General features: G+C 46.6%; 1 long non-coding RNA gene across 1 annotated transcript; it reads right to left on the minus strand.

The window, feature by feature from the left end:
• Nucleotides 1–4,224: 4,224 nt before the first annotated feature.
• Nucleotides 4,225–20,885, minus strand: LOC136060212 (uncharacterized). The gene is made up of 3 exons (XR_010623334.1): nt 20,833–20,885; nt 13,210–13,316; nt 4,225–4,871 (listed from the first exon to the last, which is right to left on the minus strand). It is a non-coding gene; the product is annotated as an uncharacterized LOC136060212 (long non-coding RNA).
• Between the last annotated feature and the right edge of the window lie 7,051 nt (nt 20,886–27,936).

The raw sequence follows: 27,936 nt of genomic DNA on the forward strand, positions 1-27,936 counted from the left end.
GAGGCATCCCCTACGGCTGCCTTCCTCTCCCCTTGGGCTCACAGATCACTTCTGTCACCAGAAGAGAAGCAGGTGATGATGTGCTCACCTGAGAGCACAGTGTCTGCAAGCAGTGCTCTGGGCCTGTCTTGTGTTCACATCCAACATGCATTTCAGCAGAGCTATAGAATCATTCTTCTTTTATAAGGTGTAAGGCAGCTGAGGTGATTGTAATGAAGTCAGCAGCGAGCCAGGTGTGCAGAAGGGAGATGCTTCACATCCCATGGCTGCACTGCTCCCAAGTCCTCCCTCTCTCAGCCCATCTGCTGAGCTGAGGCCCCACGCCCGCAGAGGGTCCCACCATGTGTGCAGGGGATGTGCCTCACGTGCCCAAGGCCGCACACTCGGAAGTTTGGTGCAGTCACAAAAGCCTTCACCTCACACGTTATTTGAAAAAGCAATTGGAGGCTGCACTATCTGTCCCGAGCTCTGTATCAGCCTCCCAGGCACTTCCACATCCTCCTCTAAAAGCAGAGCTTGTATATTAGCATTACTTTAATGTGGTCGTCGCTATTTTTGCATCTGCGCTCCACATTTAGGGATTCGGTTCTTCGCAGTGGGGACAGGACAGTGACAGTGCTCTGAAGCAGTTATTTACAGTTCCCCTGTTTTCTGCATGTAGATTTGTCTCCAGTTTAAACTGATCCGCAGTGCTCCCCGTGCTCCAGCCGGGCTGTGCTTTGCCCGTGAATCCGTGAGCGGAAGGATTGTGCCAAAGCACACAGTGTCTGGATGCAGACCTCCACTAAATCTTACGTGATTAACACACTGGAGTATTTCAGACTGCAACAGGTTAAATTCCTATACTGAACTTTGATTTTTTTACAAGGGTTGCTCTGAAAGTAATGCCTCCTATTTTATGTCGTTGGCCCAAGGTGTCAGAGATAGATGGTGGTGGTGTGGCAGCAGGGGCTGAACCTTCCTGCCAATGTCCCATTACATGTTGTTGCTGTGTGACAGCTGGCAGCAGAGGGGCAGGTGGACAGGACGGTGTCTGTCACAGAAGTGTGTATGGAGCAAACGTGTGTCACTGAACGCCTGCATGCAGAACAAATGGCACCAACACATTCATTGCCACTTGTTGAACGTTTATGGAGACCAAAGAGTGGATGTGAACACTGTGAGGTAGTGGGTGGTGTGTTTCAGCAGTGGTACCAGTGATGTGAAAGACAAGCCACATTCCAGAAGGTCATGCACAGCTGTCACACCGTGAAATGAAGAGTGTCTAAATTAGCTCATCCTCATAGATCAGCTAATGGTCGTGACTGGGTTGAAAAACACTGTTCTGTAGCTGAGAATTTTTGCCATCAAATAGTATCTTTATGCCCTTCATCATAGTTTCCATGGAAATAAGTATGAGGCATTACTTTTGGAGCGGTCTAGGTATCTCTGGATGTTAAATAAGACATAGCTCAGTACGATATGGAAGAGTTGGGTATGGAACCTTGATCTCTATCTCTCATCATCCAGTGTGTAACACTGAGACATCACCTTTCAGTGCCCCAGTTTTCCTGACCGTAAAATGAGAGCAGTGACACAGTTTTATTTTGCAGGACTTTTAAAGGGACTGATGTGACAGTGCGGGCTGTGAAGCACACAAAGCCGTGACACTGTACAGAAGAGGGCACACTTCATGCCTGAAGATTTTGCAAGGAATAAGCACAGCAGTGAGCAGATGAGCACCAAGTGGCTGTAGGATTTGGAGCGGGGACTGGGCTGCCTGGGATGAGTCACTTCCAAAGAAACAACAAATGGGAAACATAGCAGGTCAGAAATCGAAAGCATTTGGCCACCATCCACCTGTCATCCACAGGCAGTGAACTTGCTTTCTCTCTGCTATTTTGTTTGATGGAAAACTTAGCATCTCCAGCTAGCTGTGATGTGTCACATCTCGGCCTGGCCCAGAGTTCTGCCTGCTGAGGCTTTATGGTCCCACTGGGGAGAAGAAGGGGACGAGCTGAATCCATGGCTACAGGGAAATAATTATGAGGTTTTATTGAGCAAGAAAAAAAAACACCAAAAAACTGGAAATTGTTGAGTGTCTTCATTGAAACAAATGATAACTGTTCAGTTCTATCAATGAGAGTCTTTTCCCCCACTGAAAAACACTCTCTTACATTTTAGAAACCTATGAAAAATGATGTTCTATAGCTAACACAGATATCAAGCACGGGGAAGAGCTACTTAGGTTTAAACTTTAGTCAAAGTCTGGAGGAAAGATGAGCAAACAATTTTAACACGTACATATCATTTAAAACGTAGCTGCCATTTTTCAACTTGCCTTCCACAAAACAACAAATCTGAAATTCCCCAGAAGGTGCTTTCTAGAAGCTGAGTTTCAGCACAGGGCTAACACCTCATGCGTGAGACACAGAGAGGTGTGCTGCCTGCAGCACGAGCAGCAGCTGCTGATGGGAAAGGCTAAAACAGCAGCTATTGTAAACAGCACGTCAGTGTTAAAACAAAGCTCTTGCTCAGCTGACTTTGGGGATGGAAGAAGATTTTGGCTCGTTCTTTAACTGGTTAAAGGGATTCATTCATTCATGGAAAACGGTGGGTCTGCATGGGTCAGTGAGTTAGGAAATAGGGGTGTCCCTGCTGGCTGCAGGCACAGCTCGACCGACTGAGCTGGAGCACCCGATGCAGTGCACACTAAGGGACAAATATCCGGCAAAGCTGAGAACAAAGAGGCACAGAGGGACCGTGGAGTGGTGCCGGAGAGATCTGAGAATCCAGAGGGACTTCTCTGTCACTCCTTTTTGTGGTTGCACGGCAGTGATCTGGGACAGACCTAAATCATCTTCATGGTTTCCTATTGCCTCGTACTTGTTCCTGAGTTCACATTTCTCAAAGAAAGTCGATGCTGCTTTGAAAGCTCATCTTGTTTTCTCTAATTCAATCCGGAAAGCATTCATATTAATACCAACAGATACCGCCCACACGCAAATCAGAAAAATTAAAGGGCATTACAAAACCAACTGTTTCCAGCGGTCAGATGAGCTGCAGACGGAAGCAATTCAAGATGCATTAAAACTAACAGGCTGTAGATGTCCAGAGGCATTGTCTCACAGTGCAGCACTTCCTATGGCCCTTCAGAGATGAGATTTCTTGGGATTTTCTCAATCGTTCTTCTGCTGTGTTACAAGTTCTTCCATGTCACAGGAGAACAGACTAAAAGTTTATCAACTGCCTACGGCAACATCTCAGTGGAGAAAGTCAAAGATATTTCTCAATGCCATTTCTTATTAGCTATCATTACTGAGTAAACGTTGCGAGTACCAGACAGCAGGAGGTCTGCTGTTAATCATTACAAACCTTGGTTTCAACCTGCTTAGCACTTAAACCTTCAGAATCATTTCATTTCTTTAAAGCACACAGAAAATTGGTTTTTCCCAGAGCCCTGGGTGTTCTAGTGAACAGTACCATGAGCTTAGTCCTCAGCCAGCTTTCTTAAGTCAGTTAGTTAGATCTTCTATTTAAAGACAGGTTCCATCCCATCCTTCTGCAATCTGGTTATGATTACTGGTTACTGCCACCCGCAGACTGATAAACTTATAACAGCTGCATTGCAGGAAATCACCTCCAATTCAACCCTGATGTTGTATGGATGTCTTTAGTTAGCTTAAATAGGCTTTTAACATTCATTTTTTTGTGTGCAAAACACCTATCATTAATTTTGACTCGGGAGATCAAACAGTTAACAATGTGTTGATCCTAGCTTACTTCCAAGTGATGTATTGTATCATTTCTGAGAGTTATGAGGGGTTGATATTTTCTTTTACTAATGCATCAAAGTCGATAAGTGAATGGGGCAAACCCGCGTCCTGGGAAAGGAAGCTATTAACAGCTCTGCTCGGAAGGTTCTGAGAGCCACATTGCGTCATAGCCCTCGAGTTTATTGAATGTTAACTCTTTTTTTTTTTCCTTAACCAAAGGAAATGAGTTTCTATAATCCTCTGCTTTGAGCTGCATCCTCAGTGGGGTAATGAAAAATGACCTATGCCATTTGATAGTACACTACTTTGCACACAATAGATCTTCACAAGAGCAAGCACAACGTGGCTCCGGCTTTTGCTTTTTCTTCTCGTGGAAACACACAATGAATTTATTTATTGCTGATCTACAAGGCACTAGAACAGAATGGGCACAGCGGGGGAACTGCCCAAGTTTAACTTGGCATGGTAAGAAAGCAGTCCCAGAGAAAATGACCAATGTTCAGACCTGGGAGAGCAAAGCACTTTTATTAGGAGGATCTTGAAGTGGTGGGTTCATGCACATGCAGCAAGCAAGGCAAATTGGTTCCAAGCACAAGGCATCTGCTTCCTTGAAAACCTTTTTTTTTTTTGGCAGAATTTGTATGTGAGTTGGCCATGTTGAGTGATTTATGGGACCATTAAACATACACTAAATCAATCTCTATTAGGAAAAAAAAGTGCCATGTACTTAAAAAAGGCCCTCGAGCTAGATTTCTGAACCCAAGGTCTGATGTTGCAAGGCAAATGGTCATTGGTAATTTGGGAGATGTAACATGAACTCAGTCAGTCAATTTGGATATGATAGCTTTTAATGTTCCATGATTCCAGCAAAATGTGCATCCAATTAACTACTACTAAAGGACCTTATTTATAAAATAATACTTTTGCGGTCAGGTTGCACTTTTTCCATTCATTTCTGTACACAGTTCGGGTTGCAGATTGCGTGTGCATGATTAATAAAGACAAACATTCTGTGCTGGCTGCCATTGGCACTGTGCTGGGGCTGGGCAGCAGGTCTGTGAAGGTCCGTTTTGTCCCCATACCTTCAGGATGAGAACTCACATAGTGAAGGGCCTCCTGCTGGAGCAAGGCAGAGAGAATCAAAGCATGAGGTTGTCTTCTCCTGAGGGAACTCTCTAAGGGAAAGGCACAAGAGCTGGAAACACTGAATTGTAAAAACCTCAGCTGTTCTCTTAGTGCTGTTTTGGAGCTAAAAAATCAATAGGTGATACAACTATATCCTTCAGACCATAGGAAAACTTCTTCCTTTGAAAACGTATCCAAGTATGCAAAATGCATGCACTCCAAATAGTTCCTTTTCCAATATATCCTCATTTCGAGCCCATGCAGCAGGCAGGCTTCCACAAACTCAGACAAAAGGAGGTTTTATGAACTCCTCAATGAACTGCCTATGCAAACAAGCAGAACGTTCAAGCAGAAACAGGCCAAAAGTATTTTGTGAATAGAGTATCCCAAGTGTGAAATGTCTGAGTTTTAAAAATGGAAGAACAACTTGCGTGGTAAAAAAATGGAAAAGGAAAGAGAGATGGTAACAGAATCTGCCACAGACATGAGTGGAAATGTAAGTGGGTACCTTTGACATGCACAGGACTCAAATCTCCCCATAGGAAACCCTCAACCCCCAGCACAGCCCCCTGGAGCACTGGGATGAACTAGGGGAAATGCCTGGAGCAGAGGATTTATTTTGTGTGGAATAGACACAGTAGGGAGGTAAGATCTGGACCCCATATATGGCTATAGGATTGAACAAGGGTGGCAATATAACAAGCAAACCTAAAATAAGTGATTATATTGGCAGCACAACTTAATTACAAGTGAAATTCTCCTTAGTACACAAGGAGTGCTCCTGTGCATTGGTAAATTACAGGAATGTGGAAGGGTGTGCTCCTAAAAATGTAGCTGGGATACTTCCAGGAGCAGAGCAAGAGTGATGGAAGCAGAAATGGGGCAAACCAAAGGGTCAAAGCTTGAGGTTGAGAGATGTCCTGAGGAAATCTAGAGAAAACACCAAATCTGTAGGCACTTCCTAGAGCTGCATTAATCATAGAGTCATTAAAGCTGGAAAAGATCAGTAAGATCACTGAGTTCAATCGTCAGCCCAGCATTAATAACCAGACTTAGCTGGATCTTCTCAGAAAACATAAATTGCTGTCTCAGGATGCCTTATCTCAAGGACATGCAGCCTCTACCCTCTGTGAGGGCCAAATCTGTACCTACAGAGTCTCTGCAGACAAACTTTCCTGCAACTGTAGTTCAGGCATGAACTATCCCAGGATTTTCACTAAGCCACAGTTCCTTTCCTCTCCTGCCTGCACAGCTGGTGGAACATCCAGAATTGCACATCCTCCGTGGCATTTCTTCTGCTTTTCATTTGCATGTTAAAAAACAAAACAATTACTCCCCCCAGAAAACACTCATTTCTTTTTTTTTTTTTTTCATAGCAAGTGGATAACCAAAATAAACAGAGGAGTGACCGCCTTCTTTCTCCCCCCGTGAACCCTCCAGGCAGCTTGGAGGTAGAATGGCCTTTCTAATTTCATTGACAGCACTGCTGATATATAGGGTAATTTTATCTTAACAACCTGTAACAAAGGATAAGACAGTAGTCATCTTACATTCCAGACAGTAGGAGATGTTTACTCATTCTCCCTGCAGACTCTCTCATCATTCATCTAGACTTTATTAGGATGCCAGGAAATGGGAAACCTGTAATTTAAGAAATGTCTCATGCAGGGAAACTTCTGTTTGGTAAATAAAAGGTAGCTGGGGATGTGAGGTTCGTTTGCTTTTCAAAAAATGTTCTCACCAGTTTTCCTGTTCCTTCCCAAAATTCTGCCTTGAATTAAACTTTTTATAGGGTGTGACCCTGAGAAAAGCCATCACTGGACACCTGAGGAAAGAGCAGGATACATCCTCCTGACCCAGTGCTGGGCACACAGCTCTGCTCCGGGATCCTGCTCCTGCCAGACTGCAGACTGTGCTCACAGCAGTGGCTGCAGCGTGCAGCAGGCTGCTGGGCATGAACATGTGTCTTCTGGCAGGGATTCTTTGGGGTCTTTATTTTCAGAGTTACTGCATCATCCAGGGTAGAGACGTGCTCTGAGCAATCTCCTTTCTGAGGGCCAAGAGGAGGGAAAGGCAGAAGAAGGCACATTTTTTGGTGGCAAATATTCTTATGGGTTTTTGCTTCCTTAGCAAGTTTCACACGAACATTTATTCTTGTTTATGCAGCTTGACATGAATGCCTGGCTTTGATTTGAGGACAAACTGCCCCATAAACTCATGAATGTCTGAATTTAACCTTCACCTTTCCCCCCTAACCTTCACTCTTGCTTTTCTCTTCATAATTGGTGACATTCTCACAGCTAAATTTAATAAAGTATGTGCTACTGAGAGTGAACTTGATTATGAGCACAGACTGAGGCAGAGAGGGGTGATGTGTGATCCTGGTCGATACAGGGAGAAAACTCCTTCTGAAAATCAGGTGTTGAGAGTGAATTTCTGCTGCTTGCACATTGCTCAGTGGTCAGAAAATGGTGACAAAACAACTGGTTCCTCCCTCAAACAAGGTAAACAGCCAAATTCATCAAAACCAAGTGCTTTACGGGCCACTGCTTGTGGGTCACAGTGCCTATCAGCTCATCAGTCTGTGCGGATTGCAGTTGTTTCAAGAGACTATCAGCATCTCCCTAGGCACAGCACGCTCATCGTGAAAGGAAGCAGTCACCAATTTTGGATACCAATCAAAGGAACGTTTCTGCTTTAAGTTGTGCTTCAGACTCCCTACCCTCCGGTTGTCAGCCAGGAACATGGCTTTCTCTGGCATACTTCCGACAGCTGCCACTGCAGTTGTGTGGGCTGCACAGACTTCACTTATGCTTAGATTTGGCCATGTGGTTTTGAAGCTTCTCACCCTACGGCAATCTCCCGAAGAGTGTGGTCTTTGTCATCTTTCAAGTAGCCATTAAAAAGAGAGTTGAAGTCAAGGTCATGTTGCACCACAAACCTTTGAAGAGCTTCTTTGCGTGCTATGTAAAGCAAACCCAAAAGACCACTGCTATACTTACTAGGTCAAATCCATCTCTGCTATGAACTCCACCTAATCCAGTAGAGTCATTGCAGGGTTGAATGTGAGCATCTCCATGATTATTGAAGGGCAGATAAAGACCTCTCACGTTTGGACAATAACTGATCATAGCAGTTGAATTGTTAGGCACAGAAGAGACACTGTGTGTTGTTCTCTTGGAATTAATGCATAACGTCCACTTGGATACGCACTGCATCTTTGGCAGCTTGCTGGAGGCATTAAGGGATGGAGGTAATTTATCCTGCATATTTGTTCCCTGAAAGGAAATTTAGTTTTCAAATACAGTCACAGCCAGATAGGAAGAGAAGGAGGAGGTAACTGAGAGGATAAGAGGCATAACTTTAATGACAGGAAAGATTGTGAGCTCAAACTAATGCAACTTACAAACTCAAATAGATGTCACCATGGTGACAAAGCCTCAGACTTCACAAAGTTTTTCCTCTTCCTATTTGTGGTGAGCTCTGGCACCCTATTAAATACATCCAAAGCCTGCAGAAGTATCACTGGAGGCATCTGATGTAGCAGAAGATTTTCTCATAATAACACTCATTACATATGGAGAAAAACCACATCTCAAGTTGCCTTCCTGCTTCCAAACACTAAATATATGCATTTTGGAGCTAGAACTCATTGCTTATATGAGCCTTATTTGTATGAGGGGATGGATGATTTCTAGCACAAGAGTTCCAGCAGGGAAGCCTGCAATAAGCACATTAGGTTAATAATCCTCAGAGTCACATTTGTCCCGAGGTCTGTGAATTCAAACTTGGTGGCTTAGACATGTGTCTGTAACTGGTTGTTGATTTATTGCCATTCTGTGATGACCTGGAGCATTAACAGTCCCTCCTTAAGCAGTATTAGCACACACTGCATTGTAAAAGTGATAGCTGTTACTGTAAATTAAACATGCTGATGTGACAGCACAGTGCTTGTCCGCCTGGCCCTTATCAGGGTGACGCTCTCTCCTGCATTTCCTCCACTGTTTGGCTGCTCTCCAGCCTGAGAGGTTTAACAACAGGAGCATTTTCATCCCCTCACTGCAAATAGCAGCCAACAAAATCAGCCTTCCAGTATCTGACCAAGAGAGATCTCTTCAGAAGTGTATGATGCCACATGAGCCTGAGATCTGTAGCAGGTTCTTCTGTGAAACCTAACCAGGTTTGGGCCTCTGTGTCGACCAGATATGCCTCACTCAGCGTTTGCCAGTTACAAAAATGTCACAGGCCTGAATCTTTCAGGATTTACTGCTGCAGAAACTCTCCAGTGTCACCTTTCTCCCCTTTTATGGCTCAACCATAATCTTAAATTCAGCTGAAAACAAAGAGCTGCCTGTGGACAGCTAATCCTAAAGACAGAGCTTTGTGTGAAACTTGGAAGGAAGAAAAGAAAAAGAAAGAAATTACTGAGAGGGATTGGCAGGAAGCACAAATATTTTTGGCTAATTTTCCTTAGTATTCTTCAGCCCTGGTTAAGGGACGAATTAAACATCTCCTCCTTTATCCTGGCCCATTCCACACCATGTATTCATCAAGGCAGAAAATTCAGCAAACAACAGAGATTGCAAACTTGAGGTGTGGCGGCGAGCCCTGCTTTCACTGCTCTCATGGGGTGAGTATCTGCCCAGGCAGCAGTGACATCCAGGTTGGATAATGCTCAGGTAATGCCCATAATTACACAGCAAAGCCAGCTCGTAACCCAAGTCACTTAAGGAGTGCTGCTGTACCTGGTGATGTGCTGGGTCTGCATTTATCTGAATAGTCCCAACTGTGCCAGACGTCCCCACACACTGCAGCTGGGAGGCAGAGGGTTCACTTCAACCTCAACGAGTAACTCTTGAACCATGACTGCATGGCACAAAAGAAATGCACTGGGGATACTTAGAGTATCCCTAAACAGAAACCACACTGCCCACGTGGACTCAGCGGCCTTCATTTCAGTTTGGGAAACATATCAAACAAAGAGTATCTCCATAAAAGAGCACAGTGCATTCCTCCTGTGCTGAGGACAAGGAGTTAAGATACTGCATCAGATTCTGGGGCAACAGCACCTGACCCAGAGGTGAGCTGAGCTGTGCTCATTTGTGTCCTCCACGGTTCTGCATCCATTGAAGCATTTGGTCACTATTATATGATAGAGGAAAGAGGAAAAGATGCCAAACAGTGCTGTTGTGATTTATCCATCTCACCTCAGTGGGACATTTTTTGGAGAGGGGCACTGCTGTGTGTGGCTGGGAGAATCACTGCTCTTTGAGTGTGTCTTTAGCATCCCTGGTGGGAGCACCCTTACCTCCATACAAGCACCAACACACTTTCGGGCACCTCATACACATCCCTGAACAGGCAGGACTTGTAAGGACCACAGATGATCTCTAGCACCACAGCACAGCTCTTCAGGGCTCTGAGCAGCACAGAGCAAGGCTGCTTCTGATGGAGATCACACTAATTAAACTGTTGTAAAGCCCTGCCCTCAGCTACACTGTGGGTCAGTGCAGGAAGAGGCTGCCAAACTGCTGGGACATGGAGGTGCTGGGAAAGCACTGCAGCAATGCCTGCAGCAGTGCCACAAACCCTGCCAAGCCCAGACAGCAGAGAGGAGAGGAGAAATGTCCTGGCCTGTTTATTTCTGCAGCTGTATTCACCTGAGTGCACAGCCTGGTGTTGCACAACAGGGTCCAACCCATGAGGGCCTCTTCTCTGGCCATGAATTAAGCCAAATAGTTTTTACTTCGTAAAGACACAAAGTGGTATAACTTCAATAACTTCACCCTGTTGACAAGGTGAGGTTGCAAGAGTTTGGGTTATTTGTGCTTGCTGCACAGAAATGCTCCCCAGCCTCAGTGGGACTCATTCCCATGGGGGTCTGTCCTTTTGCCATCCACCTCTGTCCCTCTGGCCAGCACGTGCCCCCCATCATGGAGAGAGCTGGCCACTCTCGTCCATAAAGGATGAACCCAACACCCTGCCCCCTCCCGGGAAAAACCTAGAGAGAAGCAGAAAAGCCGCAGAGCTTCCCCTCCAAAGCCATCCCCAGCAGTGCTAGGGATGCTCCCGCCGCGTGTCCCCATCCCGCAGCCCGGAGCTGCTCGGGCCCCGCGTGGGACGGCACTGCTGACCTCTGCCGGCACCGCGCGGAGGGACCTCACTGCCTTCAGTACCAAAACAGAGCGTGTAAGCAGGAAAGGGATCGACTTCCTACGTGATCTAAGTGATGGGACAAGGGGGGATGGCTTTAAAGTGAAAGAGAGGAGGTTTAGGTGGGATGTGAGGGCCCAGAGCTGTGGTGCCCCATCCCTGCGGGTGCCCGAGGCCGTGGATGAGCCCTGAGCGGTCTGAGCTGGGGGGGTGGAGGGCAGCCATCCCCGGCAGGGGGTCCGGGGAGGCATCATGTCCCTTCCAACCCAACCACGCTGCGTTTCTATTCTGTGACTCTACGAAATCGTTTCCGAGCGATCCTTTTTCTTCTATGAATCGGACCGAAATCGGTGGAAGCCTCAAATAACGTGTTGTTCGTTTCGTTCACGGGCTGTAGGGGGCGAGATGCCAACGGCGGAGAGCACCGAGGAGGGGAAGCGGCGGAGTCCCGCAGCGGCGGGCAGGGGGAGCTCACACCGCGCTCATCGCGGCCCCGCGCTCCGGCAGAGGCTGCGACTTTGTCGGCCCTCCCGGCAGGACCTGCGGGTCCGAGCATCGCTCCTGAAGCGATGGGAGAGGGCTCCCATCGGGCTGAAAGTCCGGCAGAGGAAAGAGCTGAATATGCACCAGTGTGAGGCATGCTGGCTGTGCCCCCAGGACCGCAGCATCGCGGTGGGGACACGTGCACAGGACAGGTCCCTGCGCCCCTTCTGCTCTTCGGAAGCTGCATCTCATCTCTGCCATCAGAAGCTTTGGGTTTCCCGCTGTGCTGAATGACAGTGGCTGAAAAGGGATCCTACGTTCAGCAGGGCTGGTGATTTACTGCTCTCCAGAGGTGTGGGAGATGCGGTGCCTGAGCTGCCTTAGGTGGGAGGGACAGCCCCAGCCACCCCTGCCCTGCTCAGCACCACGTCCTGCATGATGCTTCTCCCGAAACCACACGCCTGGCAGGGAGCACAAGGGATCTCAGCAGCAGCCGCACCAAGCCCAGGGCTGTCCTGTGCCCTCCATCCTCCACAACTGCCTTCCAGCCCCAGCAAGAGCCACCACAGAGCTATTTCCTCACATACACTGAGCTTTCCCTCCACCTCTTTCACATATCAAGCCGAGCTTTCCCTCCCCATTTCCAAACCTCTTCATAATGGTCCCCCTCTCCCTCATGTCCCAGTCTCACCCGTGCCTCCACCACCACGCTGTACTTCTCCCTGCTTTCACACCATTCCAGTTGCCTGGAATAACCTTCTCATCACAATGCAACAAGCTGTCTCCAGCTCCTTTACAAACCATATGAGCATCCACCTGCTCCCCGGACAGTAACCATATGTCTCTTTGTATTTGCTCTGGAGCATGGGAGGCTCTCTGTGCTATTTGGGCAAGATCCAGCTCCTACCGAAATCAAGGGAAACTTCCCATTTATCCCATGGCACTTGTACCAAAGCCTCAGACTGCACATTTATTGGGATGCTTTCCACATGTTTGAGTTACTTCAGTGCATTGCAATCGTTTAGGACTCTACTGAATTAGCCAATAATGATTACAACTTAATGACAATGACACGCCACCACCAAAGAGGTAACACTGCTGTTACCGTCTGAGGAGGGCAGCATGTAATCACTGCATGTGTAAAGTCCCTTTATATGGCAGTTTAAAGTACAGCACACAAGGAATCAGAGGCACCTGATGATCAGACTTCGGATGAGGGCAAATCCCTTATGTCTGGCTCTGCTTGGTAATCTGAGTGCAGAAGCTATCTCTGTATCAAAAGAAATCTGTCAACAATATTTGTGCAGAATCATGAACGTAATAAATCTTGCCAACTCCCCTGTGAACTGCCCATTTGTTGCATTCATCTCTGAGGCTTTTTGATACTGGAGCTGGAGGCTGCAAGTGTAAATACTGCCATGATGTGTTGCTTATGCCATAGCTTAATTTTCTCTGTTTAATTTCAGGCTTATTTTTAGAAGATCATCAGCATCTAGACTAAGACGCCCTGCACAGCCCAAGGAATAACACAAAGACCTCAACAAACCACATGTCAGTCTTCCTTATGCCGTCAGGAGTCGAACTGAGGGCACATGTGTATGAGTACTGCTGTATATTTTTATGTCCACGAGAACTCATAGCAAAGACTTTGAATGAAATCTTTTCCAAAGTATGAAGTATCCTGTGTACTCACATGGTGCATCCAGCTGTAAATTACACGTCAGCTAAATGGAGAAGGATGATGGGAGCTGAACTTGTCCTTATATCCCCGGAGATCCATAAAAGCAGAGGCTGATAAACCTGAAAGAAGAACACATCATTTCAACAAACATTTTTTGGGCATCGGTCTGTGTGCTCAGATCATAGCACCATGGATGGTCAGCGGTGCACGATGGCCCTGTGCATCCAGGCTGAGCAAAGTGCTAAAAAGTGCTAAAAGGAAAAAAAAAAAGATTTATCTTAAGTAATTGGTGCAATTGGTAACTTCAGAAAGCCAACAGTGTAGTACAGAATGATTTGTATGCTTTCTCTGTCAATTCCCGAGTTACAAAAGTACAGTCTTGATGTAGAGCTGTTTATTACATGCCAAGCTGCATTAGGTCTTCCTGGAAGGTCAACAATCTGGGACTGCAATAAAGAGCCTCCCAAGGATGCTCTGCAATCAGCTCAGCCCTGCCTGTGGTCAGAGCAGGGGACAGAGCCAGGAATTCTCAGCATCTTCATCAGAGCTCTGCCAATAGCTCGCTCAATTACAATGAGTTCAAATCTTCAAACTTGTGCTTAAACTTCAGTGCCAACAGAGTGGAGCAGACTTACAGAAGGTTGGGATGAAAGAGCCCTATAGGAACAAGCACACATCCTGCACTGACTGCAGTGAAGGTGTCACCCACGGGTGGGAGGCATCCCATAAGGCCGACAGCCACAGAATGTGCCCATGGAGAGCAGGAGAGGTGCATCCTCCCACCTTGTCTCAGGAGCACACACAGCATCTGAGCCTCATGCCCTGAGCTCAGGCTCAGCATTCATCCTGTGCCTCTCCGTAAGATGTCAATGTCACTTTGTCAATGGACCTAAAAGCAAAGTTCCCTGCAAACCTGTGTGTAACATCCAAACAACAGACACATCCTGGGACGGATGACGGGTGAATGCAGTGACAGCTCGGCAGCCTTTGCATTGTGCAGTTCTGTCTATTCCCAGTGTCTGAGGACGGGTGGCAAAGGGAATGCATTTAACCAGAAGAAAAAGACATTAAACATCAAACGTCCCTTTGCTTCTGACAATTAATTGAGAAGAAAACCTCATAATCAGTTGCAGATTTGCCTGCGTGTAGCTAGCGTGACTCTGCTCAATAATCACCCTGCAATCCCGAGCAGGGAGCTTGGTTCTCATCTTTGTGTTCCACGGGGACGGGGAGGCAGCGGACACAGCAGAAAGGTTAAAGGTGGCCGGGGGAGGCTGCCAGCAGTGTCACTGTCTCCCAGTTAGCTATAAATAATGGAAATCAGTGTGGTCTTCGGTGCAGCCTGAAACCCGCTGTGCATCAGGAGCTGTCAGTGGGGATATGTGCGCAGACAGCTGCCCTGCAGCGCAGCTCTGGGAAGGAGCCTCTCCTGAACACATCCAACTGCAAATTCTTGCACCGGGTAGCAGCAATTCCAGCTACCAATGCAAGCTGGGGACAAAGGGATACAGCTTCACCTGGAGGACTGCATCCAGATGTGGACTCCGACAGGAGAGACATGGACTGCTCAGAGCGCCGGGCTGGGGGGGGCTGGGGCAGTCAGGGCCCCTCAGAGGGTGTGCTGCTCTCTGGCAGGACGGTTGGGGCACATTTGTAGTGTTGCTGAAGTTAAATCTGGTCGATTTCCCCATGTTAATAGCAAAACCAATTCATGCAGCTGCCATCCCAGCCACTCCCCTGTTACAGCATGGAGAGATCAAGCACAGCCCTGCATCCATCTGCCCCGACTGCTTTCACACCGTGATGTAAAGTGGATAAAATGAACAGGCTGATCAGTGATGCTCAGATCTGTGCTCGCTCCTGGGGTGAAATAACCACAGCGTGGTGGCACTCCTGACCTCCTCCCATGTGAGTTTGGTGCTCTGCGTTGCAGAATTAAGCATGCTGAACAGGGGGTCAGCAACGAACAGCAGTGAATTAACTGGAAATGGTTCCAGAGAGCTCTGGAGCAGCGGGAACCAGTGGTGCCGAGCTCCTCCAAGGCAGATTCTGACCTGGCTGGATCCCAGCAGCAGAAGAAGGCAGAGGTGCTCTGCCCTCTCTGACACTCTGAGTCTTCCCTCTCAGTTTGTGGGTCATATTTGCTATCACCTGAAAGCAAAACAGCCTTAAAAGTAAGCATGCAAGCAAATGTGCTAATCTCTTAGGACAGCAAGCAAGTGTTTATATAAATGATACCACTCACTTCAGGCTGAACTTAATCATCAAAGGAGAGAAAGCACCGTTTGTTTGGTCTTTTACTAGTCAAAAATGGCTGGTATTTAATAAGCCCTGGAGCCAGATCTCAGTAGGACAGGCTTTTTATGGGTAAGAGGCACCTACCATACCATCCCCTTCCACACACAGCCACTGACCTGTGTCCAGCTGACTTGAATTTACTTCCTAAATCTGATGCTTCGCCCAGTTAGATAAAAAAAAAAGGAGAGAAACGTGGCATTTCTAGACCACAGTTCTTGGTGTCACTACACATTACCGATAATTTAGGAATGCTACAGAACATCTCAAGTTTAAAGTACTTTCATGGTTCCAATGGAGAGCTAAAACAGATGGGGTTTCAGTGTGACCTTTCAACCCACCAAACACTGCTGACCCAGATTATAGTTCAACAAAGCTGCTCTTGGATTCATATTACATTTTGGGAGAAGCAACGGGGTTACAGTGAGAAGGGGCCAGCACCTCTGTGCTACTCCTCACGCAGATGTCTTTGTGCCAAAGTCGGTGCTCAGAGCTCGGAGAGAGCCTCTGCTATCTGTTATAAGTGCTGGGAGAGGAAGTCAGGGATGGGAGAAATAAGAGCTGCGGTGCTTCACAGGGAAATCAAGGACAGGGTCAAAAAATCAGTAAAAAAGGAGAAGTGCTCCAGGTGAAACCCCACTTCTCCCACATTCAGCTTCCCACCAGAAGCAGGAGCTGCAGATTTCTGGTGGCCGCCAGGAGGGGCTGGCTTTTATGGCAGAGGGGGCTGCAGGGGGAAGGGCAGCGTGCCCACCCCGCACTGTGCGCCCGGGAACTGGAGCCCGAGCACAAAGCGCCCGCTGACATCGATGGAGTTCCTGTCCATGTGCTATTACTGTAGACATGACAGCACTAAAAATAGAGCCAGCACTTTTTTAGCAGGCTTGTTGCTTTCAGGAGCTCCGAAGACATAAAGGGTTCCATAAGGGCTAAGAGCAAGCTTGTGAAATAGTCTCACTGGAATAGAAAACCACTTGAAAATATTGTTTGTTACATTTCCCCATGAACTCAACAATAGGCCGAGCACAGCCTCCTGCTAGAACACTGGATTTATTTTACTGAAAATTTCTTTTACTGTAAGAAAATATAGGGGAACACCCCGTGGCACTGAGCTCGTTTTTATCTATTCTAGGCAGCAGACGAAGTCTGGGCTCCCTCAAAGCGTTTCTGAAACGCTCCCACCACGCCAGAAACTTCTTCCTTCTCTTCGCCCCCCATGATAAAAAGTTCACAATCCAAACCTTAATCGTTTCTGCCTGCAACAACAAAACCAGAAGAACAACTCCACGTCCTCCAAGGGGAGATCAGCCGCTTGAGAAGGACCGAGCTCCTCTTAATCTCCAACAGTCTGACACGTGTCCTGATTGTGAAATCTGGATAGCCATTTTCAAAGCAGCTTTTTGCAACCCCTGCCCACGTCTGTGGCTGCTTGCCGGGGCGCTGCCGGAGCCTCCGCCCTCCGCTTTGCTGCGCTGCTCTCCGGTCCAGCGTGAGACTGTCGAGGTGGAAGAGAAACGCGAGGTACCCGGTGGGGAATTTCCCAACACATCATCCCAGGAGCTCTCAGTTGCTGGACGAGTGGGAGCTTATCACCGCTGTCGCTGTTCTGTAACTGGAGGAGGATGAGGACGATCCGCGCCGCAGCGCTGTGCGGATACCGCGCGGTGAAGGCGCTGCGGTTATTGAGTTCTGCCGATTCGGTTATCGCCTTCGCATGGCACGGAGCAACTCTGGGGCTATAGGCTAGCAGTTATGCTAGCCCCTTTCATCCCAAAGTTTCAAAGTGATTTGTCCACATTCATCACGTTTCAAAGCCGCTTTGTGAAATATCTCTGTATGCTCCTTAAGAGCATCAGGAATGGTCACAGCCACCCTGCTCTGTCCGGAGCACATGGAGTCCCCAGGCTGCACTCAGCCCCCACGGTGCGTGCTGCCAGGACACCCCTGGGCACTGCTGGGTGGAACAGCACTGCGTGGATTTTTCTTCCTCTTTGAATTTAGAACCCACCTGAACTTTCAGCACTCGTAATATCTCCCAGCAGGAAGACTGCAGTTTAAATACAGAGTATGTTAAAAAGGATTTCCTTTCCTTACTCTGAATCTGCATTCTGCTCACTTCATTTGAGTTCCTGCTTTGTTGGAAGTCATTCCCTGCCCACCTTCTGCAAGCCACCCGGGCTTTGGAGACATCTACCCCTTCCCAGTCCTTTCTTCTCAAAACAAACAGGCAGACACACTGCTGTACTTACACACCTGATTGCTGTATACGTGCCAAACTGTCACTGAAACCTAAGTTTCAAACCAGACCTAAAATCCTCATGGAAACGCCTCAGAAGGGTTTGCCATCCAGCAGGTACAATGCTGGAGAGCACCTGCCACACCTCCCCTTCCCACTCTGACCCATGGGTGCCTGCACAAAAGGAAGGGGCTGCAGAAGCAGCCACGAGCTGTGAGGTTGTGTGATGGGAGTGATGGACACTGCCTGCAAGGTGTGCTGAGCTGTCCTGCTGGGACGTGAAAGGATGGAGGGAGGCAGAAATGAGCATCTGAAAATGAATATAAATATTACATATTTAGATGACAATGAATACATACAGGTACTCTTTCCTCATCTTCTCACACTACTAATTTTCTGTTTTTAATTACTTTAAAACTCTCATTTTGCAAGATTATTATTTCTTTAATCAATTTTTTTTCCCCTGTGCCCCAAACGTGGGCTTCATGTTACAGCAATGACTGCGAGTCCAAAGGAGACAGATTTTCTGTCCCCACCCATAAAGAACAGTTGATTCACTTAAAACCATGCCAAGGTCATATGCAAATCTCCCTAATAGGAGCAGCTGCTGGACTCACAGCCCAGGGGGTAAACACAAGTTATGTTCGTGCAGCTGCCCCAACCCCAGCCCCGAATTGCATTCAGGTGCGTGAAACCACGTTGCCATGAGCTTGCTGCAGCTGTGGCAGGTAACTGCAAAGGAGAAATGGAGCCCACGTATGCTGTGCTCAAGCAGCAGAAGTGAAGCCTGCATAGGAAAATGTAAAGGAAAACGTGTCTGGGCTCTCCAAGAGAGAGCTGGCACTGTCCTCGGGCAGCTGTGCCAGTCTGCACCACATTAGGGTTTGGCCCATATTTTCTGTTGGGAAAACAACTTTCCATCTGGATTTCATCCTATTCAACCCCCTGTGTATATTTTATTTGTATATATCCTGTAACTGACAGAATGTTTGCTTCAGTTTTAGGATATGCATAAAGAGGATACCTGGGAAAAAAATCTCTTTGGTGTTAAATGGAAGCAACAGCCTTTCTGCTGTGCTCCTCTAAGGCCTGTTTGACAGAAATACCTGGATGAAGCTGAGACAGGGAATGACTAAATCAAAGATGTGAAGAGGGGAAGGGCCTGGAGGAAGTGAAGCTCTGAAACCTGCAGCTGAAACCCTTTGAACAGCTGAACTCTTTTGGTGGCAATCAGATGTCCCTGCTTTGGTGGCAGGATGTCAGGTATGTAGAACAGACTTCTCTTTGTCCTTTAGAAAGCATATGAAATTAAGATAGATTTCTTCCATACATGACATCTCACTACACTGCTTGTCTTCTGCTCCCTTCACACCCCCAGACTTGAAGTAGCCATTGTCCCTAATGCCTTTTAGTGTGGACAGTTTATCCCTATTTTTCTTCTTTTAAACAGCATTTGAAGCCAGATCAGCCTCCAGTGCTCCCTCACCTCTTGTTTGCCTGCACAGCCCGTGAAGGGAGGACAGACCAACAGCAAAATGTATCTGAGAGCATCACATGCAGTGCCCATTTCACATCCCTAAAACATGGCACACTGCACTCGGAGGAGCTGCACCTCAGGGAGATGGGACTGCCAACCACACTTATGGTCTCAGATTGGGTCAAGAACACAGGCAGACCACAGTGATCCCATCTGCATCCAACCCAGGCGAGTTCTGGAAACAGCTTTCCCCTTCGGCAGCTGAAAAAATCCAAGTGAGAGAAATTTTCCTCTGAGTTTTAAGAGTCCAGAATTATTTCAAGGAACAGCATTTCAAGCCAAAAGCCATGTACATATGGTTACAGGAAGACTGAATTTCCTGGAAAAGAAGCAAACTCCTTTCCAGCTCTGGAGAGCCCCAAACAGAGGCATCCCTCCTTTTCCTTCCTCCTTGGGTTATGCACATTTGAGGAAGAATATCATCAAAGTGAGACACAGCGTGCAACGTACATCACTGTGTGGGTAATTTATGCTGTGCTAATCTCTCCTCTCAGAGGCACATCCCTACCTGAGAGACAGCAAAACTTGTGCACTGCTTTGGGAACCTATGCCCAGCAGGGTGACGGTCCTCTTCTGGACATGTACTTGTCCCTGTACAGCTCTCCCATGTCTTATAGAGTTAAGCAGCAGAAGGTTAGCAGCACAAAAAGCTCCTCTGAGAGGTCTGAACATCTCAGGTGAAAATATGGTTTCCAATTAATTGGACTCATGATTCCAGAAATGCTATCTATTGGTATGCATGCAATTGGTATTATCATTAGCATGCAATTGGTAAATGTGATGGACAAAATACTGTTGGTGTGCTGTTTTTCATGGACAGAAAGTTGACAACAGAAAGAAAAAACTGGCTTTGAAGCTATTCTGCACGTTTAAGGTAGAAAAAGTTGGTGAGAAAGAGGACAAAGTGCAGAGGTGGTTCTTACTGCCTGATTTCCAGAGCCAGTCCCAGCCAGGACGACTGCCTGCTGCCCTGCCCTGCACACTGACCCCACGGGGGCTGCAGCACTGCCCCACGCTCTTGGAACACTGCAAAGTGATTGCAAATTCTGGCCCAAATTCTCCACACTTGATGTTGAATTCAGCACTTCACTCGGGGTGCAATTTTCTGACCCCTCCAACGCCTGAGAGGAGGACAAGCACTGTCGTATGTTTTTGCTCCTCAGCATTCCTGCCTTCAGCTCGCTGAGGGCTCTCCTGACCACCACTGCAGGCTCCAGCTGTGCCCTGGGGCTGCACAGGGACCCACCCAGCTCCAGACTTTGCAATAAATGACTTGCTCAGACTTACATTCAGCTCCAGCAGATGCAAACCATTCCTTCTGCTAATCTGAGGAAGGATGAGCAGCCAAAGAAATCCTTTGGCCACCTCGAGAAATAACAGTGTTTAAATGGAGGAAAACTGTTCTTAATTAATAATAGAGTATGGAACGTACAGAACTTACAGTGATGATATTGGGGAGAAACACTGCAGCTGTTATCATGGCTTGGCAGATGTTGGTGACACCAGAACACCAATCCCAGCAACTGCAACTGTTACCAGGAAAAATAAAATGGCTCCACCTACTCACCAGTGAAAAATATATCTCCTGAAAAGAAGTTCTCCAGCTTTCCATGTTCTGGGCTTTATGCAGTGTCCTGTGGCTTCTCCCTGTGCTGTTTTTTTGATGCTGACCATCAGATTTCCAAACGACATCAGCACTGGTGGGGCAAAAAGAAAGAAGAAACAAAGTGAAACGGTTACAGCATAGACATTTTGGAAACTCAAAGTAAATCATACATTGAAAATGCACTAGAAAATAAATAGATAGATAGATAGATATTTAGATAGATAGATAGATAGATAGATAAAACATAGTGGATCTTAATTAAGAGTTTTCCTTTATTATAGAAAGCAAAATCATGAGCAGCTCGTGTTTAAACTTCTATCAGTGCTTCCTTTCCAAACAGCCAGGGAGTGTTACCAACAAAACACGCTGTGTGACCATGCACAAGATAATTGTCAGCTTGCTCGGACCAGAGCACGTTAACATCTTCCAGCTCAATGCCAACACAAGCCCACCAAAAACTAGCCACATCATTCACCATCTAAATCCTGTAATCGTCCCCAAGTGGCAAAACCACAAGCATGGAGGAGAATGAACCACGATAAGAGTGTCTCATTTTAAAAGCATTGTAAAAGCCCAAACACAAAGCATCCCAAGCAGTGCCCTTCTCCACATGGCAGAGCTCTGAGCTGGCTGCATCACCCCCTGGGTGCAGCCTGTGCATTTCTACGTGCTGGAATTCGGCCCCTTCGTGACAATATTCCAGACACGGAATTAACACTTCTGAAAGCTTTCAGGGATCAAACGTTGCCCCCCTTCACAGACTTTTTCATACCGAGGTCATGATGAGGCAGCCTGGCTCGAGCTGGAAAAATAGCTCAGATGGCACTGAGTGAGAGCCGGGGCCGAGCGTCCCCTGCCCTGCCTCTGCCTTCATCCCCGGGGCACGGATCTGCTGCCAGAGGTCCTCCGGGATCTTATGGACAGAGCAGCACACGCAGGGAAACGCTGTTTGTTGTGCAGTTACTCGGGCTGCGAGGAGCGGTGGGTCCCCAGCACCCAGCACCCAGCGCCCAGCACCCAGCGCCCAGCACCCAGCACCCAGCACCCAGCACCCAGCACCCAGCGCCCAGCGCCCAGCGCCCAGCGCCCAGCGCCCAGCACCCAGCACCCAGCACGCAGGGAGCCGGCATCCCGCAGCGGGAAGCGGAGGGCAGCACCCGCCCTGGGACCGACACAGAGTGCAGGCAGACAAGGATGCTTTGGTAGGTGGCACATCCAGGCTCTGCGCACCGGGATCGCTGCCGCTCCCACGCTCGTTGCAGGAGCAATTAGGCACAATGTCTGCAAGACCCCAACGACCGGGCTGCCAAAGCTCTGTTTCAGTGGGTTTTCAGGTGTTTCAAAGCCCCTTTTGGCGACGTCTGCCTGATTCCTCCAGGCACTGTCTTTCCTGGGGATGGCTGACTAAACAGAAGTTTCAACATTCGTGTCATAAATATCTCGAGACAAGCCTGTTGATTCAGTGAAATGTGTGGTTGGCTCCTATTGTAAATGCACTCACAGAAAACCTCACAGCACGGCCGCCTGGGACCGCTTGTGAGCAAAAGAAATGACAAACATTTTTTGGGGGGGGTCTTTTTAATAACATTTTGACGCATTACAAAGTGGCTTTTCTTTTAGTTTTGCACCACATCGTTTGAGACAACGTAATTTGTCAAGATGAGATACATGAAAATAAATAAATAAGAAGGGATTAAAAGGAAAGCCAGTTCTGAAAGATTGTTAGTTGGAAAAGGCTGTAATTTAAATCAGAAATGTCTGGATTCGATTATTCTGACAAGCTAAAAGGAGACAACGTTTTGCTACACATTTATGAAGCAAAAATGAAGTGGGAGGAAAGAAAGGTCTTCTAACTGCAGCTCTCGAGCCCATCTGCCTCTGGATGCCAGTCCAGATCTGATAAAGGATGGCAGTCCTGAGTGAGCCACAGAGGCTGCAGCTTCATGCTGCCCGGTGAGCCAGGCCACAGAGCAGCAGGGGAACCACACCGCTCCATGGCACGCTCAGAGGGCAGGGGATGCTGCTGTCATGTTTAAGATGATCTTCCTGCTGAATGCAACCTTCGACATTGGCAGGCAAAGCCAGCTATCAACCAGCTCTAGGAAATGCAAGAATCTTCACACTCCACAAATCTCTCCACTGTAACATGCAAAGCCACAGCAGTGACGGGGCAGATATCCCCCTCTGAAAACACAAACCAGCATCTCTGAAGTCAGCCAGTCCACCAGAAATCAAACTAACCCGAGCAGAGCTTATAATTTTGGCAAAAAACAAAATCAAACTTCTCCAACAGGAGAGGGGGAGACCCAGTGTATCTGGATGGTCCCTCCCCCAGCAGCTGGGGGGCTGAGGGCCGTCCTGGAACTTTCCTAAATTTCACTCCAATGAGTGGGAGTATCACTGGAATTGATATTCCAGCAAAAGTGCACGTTTCTGAGAATCAGCATTTCCCACTGGAAGCCCTTTTCTTAAAATAAAATGAATTATTATACGGAGCTTGTGGAGTACTTTGAAGAAAAACAGTATTATTAAAACAATACTCTTCTAATTCCAATAATTACTGTAATAAAACTAAAAGGATTATATGATTATATTCACATTATGGCATTACTTTATGTCTCAAAGGATCCTACATGAATTATAAAAAGAAATTATTACGAGAGTTTCTTAGCAGCTCTACCAACCCCTTGGGCTCAGTGGCAGAGACAAAAAACCTTTAACTTTGCAGAGCCCTGGAAGTTGAAAGCTGTTGGAATGGCACACATATAACCTGTGCTTGTGGTCGAATGGCAGCTGGCATTTGAATGGGGTGAGTACAAACACAGCCATGCTGAATCCAGCCCTGTGTAGTGGGCGAAAGCAAATCCAACCTCTTGGGCAGCACATCCTAAAATGGAGTCCAAGCTGGTCTTTTTCTTTCTATGTTGACAACCTTCTGCGTGATGAATTTCCTTTGCTTCTATTTACTTCTCCCTTGCTTAGGTTTTAATCCCAGTTCTTTAATTTTGAGATACGTTGGGCATGAGATTTGCAGCCTGCTGCTCCACGCCCTGCAGCTCATGCCATGCCTCGCTTGGCAGCTCGCTTACAGACACATTTCAATTGGTAATATTTAACATTCTCAAATGGAAAATAGCTGCTGGTATGTGAATATGGCCAAATTGCAGGACAATTTCGTTCCCACCAGTTGTTGCCACACAGTGTGAAATTGCAGCTCGCATTACTCCATACTATGGCTTGCAGAAATTTGGACCAAAACTTTAAAAATATTAATGTGTATGCAAATGCAGTCTTGCACATTAATCAAGTAAACACACTTAATAATGTGGTGCCTTGGCTTTATGAAATGACGGATCAAAGCAGAACAAATGAGAAGATGGAGCCCAAATTAACACATTAACTGAAACAGAGCGCTCTCAGATCCTGGAAACCACTCTCTGTCTGGGTGTCACATATCCGATTACATTCCTCATAACTCAATGACAGAACAGACAGAGAGGAGCTAGGATGCCTATTCCTACTCATCACCAGCTACTCAGAGTGATTTTTTTCTGAGTACTAGTAATTATCTTGAAAGGAGAACAATTAAACTCCAGCGTAATTGGAAGTCTGGTTATGGTTACGGATGAGTCAAACTGCTTTGGAGAACGAACACAGGACTGTTTGGAGCTCCATTGGTATTTTATTAATCGTGTCATTAAAATGGATGCATGAAGTGAGTGCAGCTAACCAGTGGGATTTTCAAAAGCTCTCGCTAGCACACTGCTCCTGGTAGAGCTGGTAGGAGTTTTATTCCTTGAATTGAATGGGAGCACAGCTAGGTGAGAACTGAGAGTTTTTTTCAACATCCCACTGATAGTGTTTGCAGGAAGCCAGTTCTCACACCATTTCTTTCTGGTGACCCCATACACCTCAAATGGTTTTCATGTTCCAGCAGCAGCCCTGGAACTGGAGGTTCTCAGGAGAGATCTCCTCACCCTCCTCCTGGAGGACAGCCCATGGGTGCTGAGCCTGATGTGGGGCACGGTGCGTGAGACTTGGCCTTATGGAGCTCAAGAGTCAAGCAGCAACGTGGAGCAGATGGTTAGCATCAGAGAGCTGTTTGACAAAACTGTGTGGAGGGCAGAGAGCTGAAAAATAACTTAATGGGAGATTTATTTGTGGTCTCTGGTTCAGGGCTGTCTAAGAAACATCAGCACTGGTTGGTACTGTCAGTCCATCCCAGATAACAGGAACCCTGAACCAAACAGATTTTGGCTTTTTGTTTTGTAAAACCAAAGCCTAATTGGATAAGAGCAGTTCTAAACAAAGCACGCCTGGTGCTGCCCTCCAGGCTGGCTGCCTCGGGCATCAGAACTCCACAGCCAGTTATGAAAGGAGAATGTACCACAAACTGCAAAACTGCAGGGATAGAGCTTTCCATTATTTTGCTTCTGAATCAATTTGTTAATGTTGGGATTTGGGACTAAAGCATGCTGTGATGATGAGCAATTGCTCATCCAAAGCAAAGGTAAAGAACGAGCAGTGGGGACACAAGCTGTGGCCACCTCCAGAGACCTCTCTGGACGTTGGACACCAACCTGCTGCCGTGAGAGTGATGGGAGCAGGCTGGGAAAGGTGCACCCTCAGGAAAACCCAATGGCAAAGATAAGTTGAAAAATTCAGCTAAAAGTAAGTTCCACCATTTGCTTTTGTGCAACAAAAACTTTGTGGTAAGGATCCCCCTACCCAGTGGCGAATTGCTCCCATCATACAAATTACAGATTGTCTTTCAAGGGGATGCAAAAGATGTCAGACATACTCCAAACTATATATGAAAAAAAAGCTGTCCTAAAACTTAAAGGATTCCCTGAAAAAGATGTTTTAAGATCTTAATTTTCATTCTGTAATTAAAAAAAAAATCTACTTATAATCCCCTTGAAAAGTGATCCCCTTAGAATGAATTGTCTTAATGCTTTACATCTGAAGGAAGCAAGGTAAGACAGTGCTGAGCTGCATTCTCTTCTATCTGAGGGAAGCTGGAAATAATCTGGAGAAAAGATTATTTCCAACTTTCCAGCTCTTTTTCTATAATTAACAGGATGTAAGACATAACAAACAGAGGCTGAAGAAAACCACAAGCTCTCCATATGGGGCTCGGTTCCTGTTTACTAGTATCCTGTTTACAGCACCGGCTTTGATGGTCAGATATCAGGCCTCTCATGTTCCCAGAATGACCACACTTATTCTGCACTTATTTAAGGCTAGGAAGGCTTTTTAATAAAAAAATATGTCGAGGAAACAAAGCAGAGGGAGATTATAACAATATGCATCACTACAGAAATACCAGGCTCATTGTTACAGAGTACAACATTCCCAAACACCCTTCTGTGTGAGAAGAGCAGTGCGATGCGGGCTGCCAGCTTGGGCAGAGGCAGAGATGGAGCTCCCTCCCTCCTGGCACTGTCCCATCTGGTCACCTCAGCTCAGCTGGAGGATGGGGACAGGCTGTTTACTCAGGGTCCCCCAGTGCTGCATCCCCCAACCTCGAGCATCTCTGGGATGGGGCACCTCCACGTCTCTGAGCAGCCTGTGCCAGTGCTCCACCTCCCTAACTGTCAAAACCTTTTCCTTCTATCCAATCTAAATCTCCTGTCTTTTAGATTGAAACCATTTCCCCTTGCCCCGACAGATCAAACAGAGTAAACTAAACCAAACCATTCTGACGTGATAGAATGGATTCCTGCCTTGTCACACACAGCTCTATTTTTCTACCCAGTAGTGTAAAAATGGCTGAAGTGAAGAGAGCAGAGCATGCATGGAGACCCCTCCTGTTTCTACTGCTCTTACATACATCACTGCTACCCAGGCAGCAATTGCTTCCAAATTGCAAATGAAATGAAACTAAATTAAGAAGTTGATAGCAGCTTATGGTGAAAAGCTTGAGCTTCATGTTGCTGGGACTCAGCAGGGCTCAGTCCTGCCAGGCTGCAGAGGTTGTGCAGCATCTCAAGCATGGGACACAGGGATGCTGCAGGACAGCTTCCCATGTGCCTTTCTTCTTTGGAACTTCTGCTATGAGAACAATGAGAAGTTTCACTTAGCATTCAAAATTTTCTCATTGCTTTGTAGCTCTGCGTCCTAAGAAGACTTGCATGTGTTTATGCAAATAAAATGAAGACTGATTGCTAGATAGTCACTGAGGTAACATACTGCATAACAGCTTTTATCTGTAACAGAACTGAAGAATTGTTATAAATACAACTGCTGAACTTATGCATTGCAAATAAATATGTTTTTATTTACATTTGGCTTATAATTCTTTCATAAATATCTTGTCATTTTGGATCCGCTCAGTGTTGGAGATGGTTTGCATCCAAAGCCATGTTGCTATACCAGATTTACTGATGTCATATGCTGACTTTATACCTCGAATTCTTAAGGACAGCTCATCAGCAAGTCAATGAAGTTACGCTATTTACATCATCTGACAGTCGAGCCCTTACATAGTCCTGTCTGTATCAGCCAAAATCATGCTTCCTCCCCACTGTTAACACAGTTTGGATCTTATTTTTTTCTTCAAAGAGCATCATTCATATCTGCTGAAAGAAGAGGAAAGTCCCTGTGACTCACATAGAAGCGCCTTAATTAGTGCAGTCTGAGAAGGCACGTTGGTCAGGATAGGCTCCTCGGGGAGATGGTCTCCTGGGAAAAAAGCCAACATCTAAAGATTTCTTGGAAAAGATGGAAAACAGATGGAAACTTTGTCAACACTATTGTTTTGGTATGTAAAGTATTTCAGTGCCCCTGAAAAGGATGAGATTATGAACTTCAGAATGCGGTTAATGAATAGTGGTAATCTTTGTATGGTTTACACCATAAGCATACCTGGCCTCTAACAGAAGAAGAGTTGTTTGGAGGGGTATTATGAGAATGGAAGATTTCAATCTCATTTAGCCTGAGGCTTATCTGAAGAACTCCCCTTGGCCAAGATCTCCTCTCACAGACTTCTGATTCATACTGATATAAACAAGGAAAAATTCTGGCCCCCCAGAATTATTAGGTTTAATATCATCATAATTGCAA

Source organism: Cyrtonyx montezumae, unplaced genomic scaffold, assembly GCF_038088225.1.
Source record: "Cyrtonyx montezumae isolate F1298 unplaced genomic scaffold, pur_monq_1.0 scaffold_9, whole genome shotgun sequence".
Lineage (NCBI taxonomy): Eukaryota > Metazoa > Chordata > Aves > Galliformes > Odontophoridae > Cyrtonyx > Cyrtonyx montezumae.